General features: G+C 35.1%; 1 pseudogene; it reads left to right on the forward strand.

The window, feature by feature from the left end:
• Positions 1-390: 390 nt before the first annotated feature.
• Positions 391-4,917, forward strand: LOC141700957 (potassium channel AKT2/3-like; annotated as a pseudogene).
• The last annotated feature ends 8,087 nt before the right edge of the window (positions 4,918-13,004 follow it).

Raw genomic sequence — 13,004 nt, forward strand, 5'->3', positions numbered from 1 at the left:
GGTCCTTATACTCAAAAGAAAAACCAGTATGTGTTGAATTTACCACTGCTATATTCCAGACCTGCATGATAGCCCTGTATGACACCTTAACAAGATTTGTGAGAGCATATCCAATTGGACATAGAAAGAGAAAATCCCGAATATCATGAAAAGATGATGGTAGCTGCTGATGTGTGAGCAGACACTAGTACAAAAAGTACTTTCTGCAACGTAGTTTTAGCGTCGGTTCTTTAATGAACCGACGCCTAAAGGTATTTCCTGCGTCAGTTGCAAGATTGACCGACGCAAATAGGTATATGTGCACGACATTTGGTGTCGGTTATTAATTTAACCGACGCTAAAAGTGTTAATAGCGTCGGTTCTGTAAGTAACAGTCGCTTAAAAGTATTTATGGCGTCGCCGTTTATAACCGATGCTAAAAAGTATGCTTTGTGCTACGGGCTTCTAGTTGGTCGACGCTATAAATTTCTGCTTTATGCTACGGGCTTTAATTTAACCGACGCTAAAAGTATTAGAGTAAAAAATTAATTGGACCAGGGATGTCACGATACTGAAGGGGTTCTTTTAAATTTTTTTATTTTTGTATAATTATTTTCTAATCACATATTTATCTATTTATCATATGTATCTCACAATCTTTTTTAATTTGAGTTATGATATATTTGCTAAAGTTAAAAGACTTCCAAAAATAATATTTTTTTTGTTTTTTTATATCGAAATGTTAAATAAAATAGAAGTAATAATATTTCTATGTTGTTGATATTCACACAATATTGAATTTTGTTTACTACGTTTCAAAAATAAATGTCCACTTTTATGAAAAAAAAATTGTTTCAAATTAGTTGACTACTTCAACTTTTCAATTAATTTTCGAACACTAATTACTCTTTTTCGTCGACAATTATATAACCGACGTATATAATATAGCCTTTTACATCGGTCCTTTTTTAACCGTCATATATTATACCCTTTTACATCAGTCTTATCTTGACCGTCGTATATATTATTATTAAAATCAAACCATCAATTTTTTACCTTATAAATCTATATGGCAGCTTTTATTAATTTAAAAAACATCAAATTAAAAAAACATACTCATTACATCATTTGGTTTACAATCCATCCTATAGTTAGTAGTTCATCCCCAAATTAGTTTCTCTCCACGGTGCCCTACATCTACATCTTCTCTATGATAGTTCCCGATTGAAGAGCTTTGAAACTTCCGCACTCCTTCTCAGGTCTCTCTCTCCCGCACTCTCCCTCTCTCTCGCACTCTCCCTCTCTGGCACTCCCCTATATATACCTATATACACGCTCATATTACTTTTTTATTCATTTTCAGAGCCTATTTACCTAATTGAATTCGTATCTTCTCCTGTGTTAGCCCTGCTTCACGGTAATCGGTAATCTCCTCCCTCTCTCCCGGTCTGTCTCTCCTTCTTCTCTCCCTCTCATTTTTTATTTTCATTTTTTAATTTATTTATTTTCATTAACAATATAAATTTTGAGATTTGTTATTATTTTAGTTCAGCTTATTTTCTCTAAATATATTGCCATACATTTGTATAACATAATTAGATTAAATTTACTGTGTTTGCTAATCTTGGTTCACCAAGGATATTAATTTAATACATAAATTTGTTGGTTTATAAAATTTAAAGTACAAGTGTGGCCTAAATTGATTATATCTTCCTTTTACTTTTTGTGATATGTGTTAGCATTACTTGTGACTTTTTGTGTTGATCTTGATTAACACTGCTTTATTTCTGGTAGTAAAATGAGTTGCTCTATTATTTAGAATCAGTTGCTCTCTTAACCGGAAACATATATAAAATTTTAAATTCTTCTTCATCTCAGTAGTTAAGTATGAATACTAAGAACAAGACAAACTTTATAATTTTATCTTCAATCAGCTTTGGGACATTGAAACTTGTAGCTAAGAGTGATGTTGATGCATCGAATTTAACAGCTTACATTATTGGCAAACACACACACTTGTACACAATAATCAGCTGTGTACATGCTCATCAACCTTGGCTTAACAGCTTACATTATTGGTAATATGACAAATTTAGTCGTTGAAGGCACTAGTCGTACCATGGAATTTGTAAGCCTCCTTTTTATCTCTTCTATCTTGCATCGCAAGATGTTATGAGTCTAGTTGTCTAGGCTTAAATCAAGTTCAGAATTCAGGAAATTTTCTTGTGCTTGTTTTGTAGAGGAATAGCATTGAAGCAACGTCAAACTTTGTGAGCAGAAACCACTTGCCGGTCAGACTCAGGGAGCAGATACTAGCTTATATGTGCTTGAGATTCAAGGCTGAGAGCTTGAACAAGCAGCAACTGATTGAACAACTACCAAAACCATTATCAAAAGCATTAGTCAGCATTTATTTATTCCAACCGTCTAGAGGGTCTATCTTTTCCAGAATGTATCAAGGGAAACTCTCTTGCTCTTGGTATGATCATCGACATATGCTTTTTCACGTGATTAAAAACATGCGCCTTTTACTAGCTTTACTTCATAAGTTTCCCAACCTCGGAAAGTTCAGAAATGACAGTCTCATTGGACTTCTTGATTCTCATGTGCATATGACACTATTTTTATCTGATTAAATAATTTAAAACTGTCTAACACAGGAAGTGTATATAATATAAGACAGGTATTTAATGTAATGACATTGTCTATTTTTCATCAGGCTGTGGATATGAAGGCTGAATATATACCACGTAGAGAGGATGTGATATTGCAGAATGAAGCACCTGATGATGTTTATATAATAGTGTCAGGGGAAGTGGAATTAATTGATCACTCTGAGATGGACTAGAAAGAGGAAATTATTGGGATTTTGCAACCTGGAGATATGTTTTGAGAAATAGATGCACTGTGCTGCAGGCCACATGCTGTTACATATCGAACCAAGACTCTTTCATAGCTCTTAAAGATGAAAACTAGTGCTCTTATTGAAGAAATGCAAAGTAAACAAGAAGACTATGTTGCCATTCTCAAAAACTTCCTTCAGGTAATTATGTCATATGTTCAGCTTCAATGTTGTTTCAAACTCCTTCAGAGAGGAGAAAATTCTCTCAAATATATAATTGATCTTCTCCCATCCATCCTACAATGAATTAGATATTTAAGTAGTTCCTAAAGTAAGTGTTTGCAATTAAAATCATCACAGATGAACATAAACTGCACCATATTAAAATGAATGACTTAGACTAAATTACTATGTGCGATTAATTTTCAGCATCATAAAAGGCTGAAGGAGTTTAATATAGGGGACTTGATAGTGGATAGTGGGAATCAAGAAGATGATAATCCTTATATGTCGATCAACTTATTAACAGTTGCCGGCACAGGAAATGCTGCTTTCCTTGACGAACTTCTCAAGGCAAGATTAGACCTCGACATAGGACATTCAAAGGGAAGAACACCACTGGTAAAATACTTATACTTACTAGTTTATAACTATAGACTGCAAACACAATCCCAAGTAAGGATACACATATCTGCCATTCAAATATGAAATCTGTTTCGCTTTCTCTGTTGTGCATCAGCATATTGCAGCATCAAAGGGGCATGAAGAATGTGTATTGGTACTCCTCAAACATGCATGTAACATACACCTAAGAGGTAGATATTTTTAGCAGGCTTATAATTTTTGTTCATCTGTTAAGAGAAAATAACTTTTCTCAAGTTTCGGTGTCAGTCATAGGTATCAAGATCACACTCTAATTATTGACTAGGTATCAACACAGTAAGCCAGGAGTAGCTAAAATGTTCACCAATCTAATTTTTCAAGAATGATATTATCATAATGGTTTAAGAGAACAAAGTGTCATTTTATTTTCTCAGTTTATTTGTAATCATAGTAACATTCATATATGCATGGCAGATGTAGAAGGTAACACTGCAATGTGGGATGCCATAGCAGCAAAATACCACTCCATATTCAGAATACTTTACCACTGGGCTTCCATCTCGGATCCATGCACTGCAGGGTACCTCTTAACCATAGCTGCAAGGAGGAATGATGTAGCTGTCATGAAAGAACTCCTGAAGCACGGTTTGATTGTAGATTCAAAAGATTGTCATGGATTAACACATATCCAAATCGCGATGGAGGAAAACCATTCGGAAATGGGCGAGCTTCTTGTGATGAATGGTGCAGATGTCAACACTGAAGATGTACATAAATCTAATAACAAGTTTTTATCTTCTTTAAATCTGGATGAAATGTTGCAAAAAAGAGAAGTAGGCCATCAGATAAGCATGCTTGACAGCGTCGTGGACAAAAGGATTGTAAAGAAATTGGAGGATAAAGATCCAGCTGAAGAGATTAAGAAGCAAAAATCATCAAAAGGAATAACATGTTCTATTAGAGCTAGTATATATAGCGGACATCCTGTAAAGAGGAGAAAATTTTTGCACTGAAGCTGGCAGACTAATTACACTGCCTTTGTCACTAGAAGAACTCAAATCTATAGCAGGTACTTTGTTATATGTAGATAAAAGATGTTAGGACTTGTTTGTGCATTACTATTAGAATTACGAGCAAAATTACACGTTTCTTGAAATAATATTCTAAGAGATATGTTAGCAGTAAATCACATATTTTTAAGTAGAAACTCATAGTTCTGTTTGTTGTAAACCTTTTTACAGGTAAGAAGTTTGGAAACATGTGTGTGTGTTTTTAAGCAGAAATATGTGTGTGTGTTTGTGATTTTGGCTCACCTTTCTTATGTCCAAACAGAGTGGAGAAGAAACAACCTGGGTGGTAATTATTTCTACAGAACAACTTTTATACACATTTTACTATTACAAGTCTACAATAGGTTTTGAAATCAACAAAATACTTCTACTTCTTCCTGACTTGTTGATCTTTATATTGTTGTAGGTAATTGCTATGGATAAAGATAATGCAGACTCCAGTTTCAAGAAAAGGACCAGAGGTCCCACATTGTGCAAAAAAATTAAAAGAGAGCTTGAGACCTACTTTAATTTCAATTTGATTCCTAGTTAATTTGATTATTCAGTTATATTTGTGGGAATGCTGGTATTTGTAAAAAGCAGGTTCAGGATATCAATAAAAACGTAAAGAATATTTATTTTTTTTACAGTACTTTAGGCGTCGGTGTTATTGAATAACCGACGCCTATAACATACACATATAGCGTCGGCTTTTTCAATGACCAACGCCTTTAACATAAACATATAGCGTCGGTAATTTTAACAACCGACGCCTTTAATATTAACTCTCAGCGTCGGTTTTTTGATAAACCGACGCATCTAATTACAACTTCTAGCGTCGGCACTTTATTGGACCGATACAATTGTCCAAGCAAGAGCGTCGGTTAATGGCAATTTTGAGTCGGTCATCTAACCGACGCTAAAAATGTTTAGTGTCGCCTAATTACCCGACACAAAAAGAATATACCTTTAGCGTCCCCTGCATATACAACGCTAAAAAACCGACGCTAAAGGCCTATTTTGACCGTGGCTAAAAGTCATTTTTGTACTAGTGAGAGCTAAGTAATTGTTAGTGCCAAATGTGTTTCCATGAATGATTGTGGTTTGACTGAAGATTGGTGAAACTTTAGAAGTTGTTATGATGTGAATAGCTTGTGCGAGAGAGTAAGTGTGAGATGTGTTCAGTGAAACTATGTGTATGATGAATTGTGTCACTATTCAGAAATATGTTTAATACACTTGTATGAAGAAGGTAACCTAGCGAATTTGACTTCAAACATGAAATAATATCTGAGTAATTGATTTTAATGTTGGAGGAAATTGTGGAAGTAAATACAAAATACATACAGTTATATCAAGACACAACTGTAGAAATTTGTTTATCTGATAATCCACCAATTATCATTAATTAAGTGGGACACTTAATTGAAACAATAAAGCTTACTCAGAGATTGATTAACACTAATAATCCAAATTAGAACATGCTGACCTGTTATCAGGATTTGAGACCTTTCTTCTGTCAGGATTTGACTAACTCAGGATATGTCGATTCAAATTCAACATTTGTTTGTCAAAGCATCATAAATTATTAGCAACCACAATGCTAATCAAAACATTCATCAAGAATTACAGTTCAAGTAGATGAAGTAAAGATTAACAAGCTTTAATAAGAACATTCACATACACATAATACGAGATAAACAAAGACTAAATCTTGCAATGAAAAGAAATTTTATTAATATATCAAAAGAGTACATTTTATGAAATTTGTAGATTACATGCAAAAGATTACAAGATAATCCTAGTCTAAGATGATAAACATCAACAACCTTGGTCTAAGAAGCCTGACAAAGCTGATGAGAATGAGAAAGGGGGGAAAGGGAGATAAATCAGGAAGACAAAAGAATGGATGGATGTTCAGAGTCTTTTCTTCCTGTCTTCAACAAAGAGCACAATAAGACGAATAATTTGTTCTTGCTGACGGATGGCTTCCGAACGATCTTCTTCCATACGAACCAGATGGTGATAGTAATCTCTCCGGAAAATCAAGAGATCAGTGTAGATATCTTGTGGAACCCAACTCCAAATCTCATCAGGAATGGCAGAGATGTGCCACTCCTGTTCCCACTCATCGCAACAAAACTCGATTGTAAATGTCGGATAATCAAAGAACATGTTGAAGAAGCTCATGTTTTTGATAGAAAAAATATGATAAGGGATAGAGATTTAGAGAGTTTGTGTTTCAGAATATTGAGAAGTTGGTAATAACCAAATAGTTGGTAATAGAGAGGGACTCTAGGTTTCGGTAAAGAAAATTAACTCTTGAGTTAGCTTAAAACTTTAACCAAAGAATATCTTTTTAAGGCGCGTCTCCCTAGACCGATGTGTAATGATGACAGTGATATATTTATTCGGACAGACACAATTAACAAATAAAATCACTTAATTTTTCATGCATATAAAATAGAATACATCAAATATTTCTGGCTTAATATCACAGCATTTAGGACATATCAGGATTTGATCAATATACATCAAGATTTGATCAAATAGATAAAATAAAAATTTACTTATCCCAGTTAACCATACCAAGTTCATTCACAAGCTTTGTAAATGTTGCTTCAGGTAATGGCTTTATGAAGATATCAGCCAGCTGCTGTTCAGTAGGAACAAATAAAGCTCTATGGTTCCTTCCATGATATGCTCTCTTATGAAGTGATATCTGATACTGATGTGCTTTGTAAGAGAGTGTTGCACTGGATTTCCTGTCATAGTAATAGCACTTTGATTATCACAATAAATAGAAATTTTTCAGAATGATAATCCATAGTTCATGAGTTGATTTCTCATCCATAACAACTGAGCACATCAACTCCCAGCTGCTATATATTCAGCCTCAATAGTTGAAGTAGAAATAGATTTCTGCTTCTTGCTGAACCTTGAGACTAATCTGCCTCCCAAGAACTGACAGCTTCCTGATGTACTTTTCCTGTCTATTTTGTATCTAGCAAAATCAGTATCTGAATAACCACATAATGCAAAATTAGCTTCTCTTGCATACCAAAGTCCAAGAGACATAGTACCCTTGAGGTACCTGAAAATTCTCTTTACTGCAATAAGATGTGGCTCCCTTGGATTTGCCTGAAATCTTGCACACAAACAAGTGGCAAACATAATGTCTGGCCTGCTAGCAGTTAGATATAACAGAGATCTAATCATACCTCTGTGGCTTGTCACATCAACTGCTGTACCTTCATTTGGATCAAGTTTTGTAGTAGTTGCCATAGGAGTACTTGCAGTTGCACTTTCTTGCATATTAAACCTCTTCAGTTGATTTCTTGTGTACTTGGACTGATTGATATAGATGCCATTATCAGTTTGTTTAATCTGCAAGCCTAGGAAGTAACTCATCTCGCCAATCATACTCATTTGATATCTTGATTGCATCAACTTTGAAAACTTATTACACAGTATTTGATTAGTTGATCAAAAAATGATATCATCAACATAAATTTGAACTAAAAATAAATCTTTACCTTTATTTAGATAAAACAGGGATTTATCTATTGTATCTCTTTTGAATGCACTTTCAAGTAGAAACTGAGCAAGGGTTTCATACCATGCTCTAGGTGTTTGCTTCAGTCCATAGAGTGCTTTATCAAGTTTGTAAATATAATCAGGATGTTTAGGATCGACAAATCCTGGTGGTTGTTCAACATAGACTTCTTCTTCAAGTTCTCCATTGAGAAATGCACTCTTGATATCCATCTGGAAGACTTTGAACTTCTTGTGAGTAGCATATGCCAAGAAGATTCTGATTGCTTCCAACCTAGCAACAGGAGCAAATGTCTCATCATAGTCAATACCTTCCTGTTGAGAATATCCTTTTTCCACCAATCTTTCCTTGTTTCTGATGATTGTTCCATCGAGATCACTCTTATTTCTAAAGACCCACTTTGTGCCCAAAATTGACCTGTTCTTAGGTCTAGGTACCAGCTTCCACACTTCATTTCTTTTGAACTCATTCAATTCTTCTTGCATGGCCATGACCCAATCTGCATTCTTGAGTGCATCTTCTACTTTCTTTGGCTCTTTTTTTGAAAGTAGATTATGATATAAACATTCATTCTGAGTTGCACTTATTGTCTTTACACCATCATCAGGATTTCCAATGATCAGATCAGGAGTATGATTCTTAGTCCATTTTATGGCACTGGGAAGTATCCTTCTGGAACTAGATGCTCCCCCTGAATTGTATGCCTCATCAAATCCATTTGAGGCTCCCCCTGAATCTGTTGGGTTATTTCCTGATGAATTATTGGGACTTGACTCATGTTCTTCTGATATTGAATCAGCATTTTATTGAGAAGAACTTTGAGATGATTCTTCAGTGTTAGTATCATCAGCTGACCTTCGCTGTTGCTCCCCCTCAACTTGTGCAGGCTCATTAGCACAATGATTATCTTCAGAATCTGAAGGAGTGTCAGGATTTGGATCATCAGGATTTGACAGTTCATTAGAGTTTGATCCAGATTCCAACAATGCTTTTTCATTTGCAAATATTAGACTTTCATGAGTGTCTTCTTCAAAACCAGGAATCTTCTTATCATCAAAAAATATATTGATGGAGATTACTACAGTGTGTGTTCTTAGATTGAACACTCTGTAAGCTTTTGATGGTGAATATCCAACAAAGATTCCTTCATCAGCCTTTGATTCAAACTTTCCAAGCTGTTCAATATGAGTTCTCAAAATAAAGCACTTACATCCAAATAAATGAAAATGTTTGAGACTGAGCTTCTTTTCTTTTAGCATTTGATAAGGATTAACACCATGTCTATTTATCAGAGTGACATTCTGAGTATACCATGCTGTGTTTACTGCTTCAGCCCAGAAGTAAGTGGGTAGTTTTGCTTCTTCTAGCAGAGTTCTGTCAGCTTCAATTAGGTTCTGTTTTTCCTCTCAACAACACCATTTTGTTGAGGTGTACCGGGAGCTGACAATTGTTGCTCTATGCATTTGTACTTGCAGAATTCCTCTATCTTTGAGTTTTTGAGTTTGCCATTCTCACTTCTCAGGATTCAGTGTCATTCTCACTTCTCACGATTTTCACTTTGTAGGTAGATCCATTTTCAATTTGCCTTATGTGATCCAGAAGAATTTCTGGAGCTTCATCTTTCCTATGTAGAAAATAGACCCATGTATATCTAGTGAAATCATCAACAATTACAAGTGTGTACCTTTTCTTGTTGATGGACATTATGTTTACTAGTCCAAAAAGGTCCAGGTGCAACATGTGATATGGCTCAGAGATAGAGAATTCTGTTTTGGTTTTGAAAGATACTCTTCTTTGTTTAGACTTTTGGCAAGCATTACAAAGACCATCACTTGAGTATAACATGTTTGGCAATCCTCTTACAAGCTCCTTCTTGGCAAGTTGATTGATTGAGTTGAAATTGAGATGTGAGAGCTTCTTATGCCAGTTCCAGCTCTCATCTACTGATGCCTTAGAGATAAGGCAAGTAGCTTCCTTTTCAAGACTTTCATGTAGCCTTGCTTCATAAATATTACCATGTCTGTATCCTATCAAGACAATTTTCTTTGACTTTTTATGAACAACTTCGTAGTGTGAGTCTTGGTATATAACATGCTAACCTTTGTCAGTGATTTGACTGATGCTCAGAACATTATGCTTCAGTCCTTCCACTAGAGCTACATTCTCTATTGCTACCTTTCCAATTATCAAGTTGCCATATCCCAGAGTATGTCCTACATTTCCATCTCCATAAGATACATCTGGGCCAACCTTCTTCTCAAATTCTGACAGCAGGGATTTATTTCCAGTCATGTGTCCTGAAAATCCACTATCCAAGATAAGTGTATTTTTCTTGTTACCCTGCAATCAGAAGAATAATCAATTAGAAGGACTTTTAAGGACCCACACTTGTTGGGCCCTCTTTTTGGACAACTTAAGCCTTTGTGTGTCAGGAGTACTTCTGACAGTCTTTCTATTTTCAGGATTTGTCTTGTCAGAAGCAAGTTTAGTAAAACTAACAGAATTAATCACACAAGCAACTTTATTAAACTTAGGCAAAGGTTCATAGTAATTGTGATATAACTTGTGATAAGAACTACAAGTATAAATCGAATGCCAACTACTACCACAATGAAAACAAAGATTTTGTGGTTTATAAAATACTGATCTACCCCTAACATCAGACTCAGGAATAACAGTTTTCCTTTTCTTATTCCTCTTGTAATCAATAGCAAGATAATTAGTATTTCCACAGTTAAAACAAGTTTTCCTAGGAGCACTGGCAACAACCTTGTAAATTGAATCCTTAGAAATACCTTGCTTACCATTCCTGTTTCTCTTAGGACTTTTTGCTTGAGGTTTGTCAATAACCTCAGATATTATCTTTTTCAATTAATTTGCTGACAAAAGTCCTATGTTCTTTTTTTTCTTAACAGACTTAATGGTTTCCTTGCTTTTCTTTCTTTGAATTTTATCATTTACCAGTTCTTCTTGTGATACTGATGTTGAACCCTTTTCAAAAGTAGATTTGGGTTCATCAGCTTCTGATGAAATAAACTTAACAGGAATTTTAAGGGAAATTTTATTTTCAGTGTCAACATCTTAATTCCATCTTTATAGCCTAGGCATTCTTTCCAATTTTTCTTTGAGATCATCTCATGAACCTTTTGACCTGAATCAGTCCAGGCTTTAAGGGTTTTTCGCTCATTCTCTAGATTCTTTTCTAACATACTGTATCTAGCCTCAAGAATCTTAACTGTATGTTTAGCTCTCTTACATTCTTTCTTCAAATCTATCTGATGTATCAAGTCAGACTCTAACTGATCATTCCTAAATTTCAATGTCTTAATTTCAGTTATAAGTCTATCATTTTCTAAAGTCTTATTCTTAAAACTACCATGCAAAGATTTAAGAATAGATTTCAATTCAGATATATTTTTAGTATCAAAAGTGAAGAAAGGAGTTTGTACCTTAGGCTCAGAAGCAGCAGGATCATCAAGACTGTCCATCAGTGCATATCATGTATTTTCATCTTCAGAGTCAGAGGAGTCCACCCAATTCTTGCTTGAAGTGATCAGGGCTTTGCTCTTCCCATGATCATGCTTTGTTTTCTTGCACTCTGAGGCAAAGTGACCAGGTTCATCACAGTTGTAGCACTTGATCTTTGTCCTGTCTAGCTTCCCAGCTTTAGAGTCCTTTCCATCTTTTCTCCCAATTGACTTCTTTTCACCTCCGATGAACTTCTTCTTGAAGCTTCTGTTGTTCCTAGACTTCCTGAATTGCATTCCCCTGAAGCCCTTAACCAGTAATGCAACCATTTGCATGACATCAGAATTTATCATATTCTCATTAGTTTCAGAATCAGTATCATCATCAGGATATGATGATGAATCATCAGTATCTAATTCTGGAAATTTGTTCTTCTTTCATATAGCTCCAACAGACTTTTCTTTTGAAGCTTTATCATTAACTTTCAAAGCGACAGATTTCCCTTTGCTGCTTTTCCTCTCTCTCCTTTGCTGAACCTCCAAATTATGAGTTCTTAGCATGCCATAGACTTCATCCAGAGTAATTACGTCCAAATCATACTGATATCGTATGATTGAAGTCTGAGTCTCCCATTCTTCGCTTAATGCTCTTAAAAACTTGGTGTTTGAATCCTCTCGATCATACACCTTTCCTACCAAAGACAGATTGTTGAGTAGAGTCAGAAATCTGTCATAGATATCAGTGAGACTTTCATCAGGCTTGGCCTCAAAGTGTTCATATTCTTGAATCAGAACATCCCTTCTGTTCTTCTTGATGGCCATGGTTCCTTGACATTGAGTTTCAAGAGCATCCCATATTTCTTTGGCAGTCTTGTAGGCTATGACCCTATTTGACATCACAGAATTAAGACTCTTATACAAAATGTTTCTTATCTTTGCATCTTTCAGCACAACTACTTTCTCTTCTGGTGTCCATTCTGTCTTCTCCTTCAGTTGATAGTGTTCACAAACCGAAGGAGTTGCAGGCACCAGTTTGTTGGCATGAAGGGTCCATCATTGATTACGTCTAGATAATCTGGATCTGTAGCTTCCAGGTACATGAGCATCTTCACCTTCCATGTTGGATATTCAGTCTTTTTCAGAATGGGAATTTTAATACTTTCATACTTGTTCAGAGACATGTTTAGATCGTTTCTGATTATAAATTTATCAGTGTGCTCTGATACCAATTGTTTCCCAGTAAAGATACAATTGTTCAAGGGGGGGTTGGATACAATTGTATAAATATTTTGAACAAGTAATAAAATATAACAGCTTTTTATATTTATGATAAAAACTGTTACAAAATCCTCTCAAGAAATACCGATGTTCTTGAGAGCTGCTAGGTCGAATGATCCTCGAGTGTTGTTCACTAAGTGATGACCTAAACTGTGTTTATATACTACACAGCTACAACAGATTAATCTAAGATATACATTATCAAAAACTAACTGAAACAGATACATATC

The sequence above is a fragment of the Apium graveolens genome, unplaced genomic scaffold (genome assembly GCF_009905375.1).
Source record: "Apium graveolens cultivar Ventura unplaced genomic scaffold, ASM990537v1 ctg313, whole genome shotgun sequence".
Classification (NCBI taxonomy): domain Eukaryota; kingdom Viridiplantae; phylum Streptophyta; class Magnoliopsida; order Apiales; family Apiaceae; genus Apium; species Apium graveolens.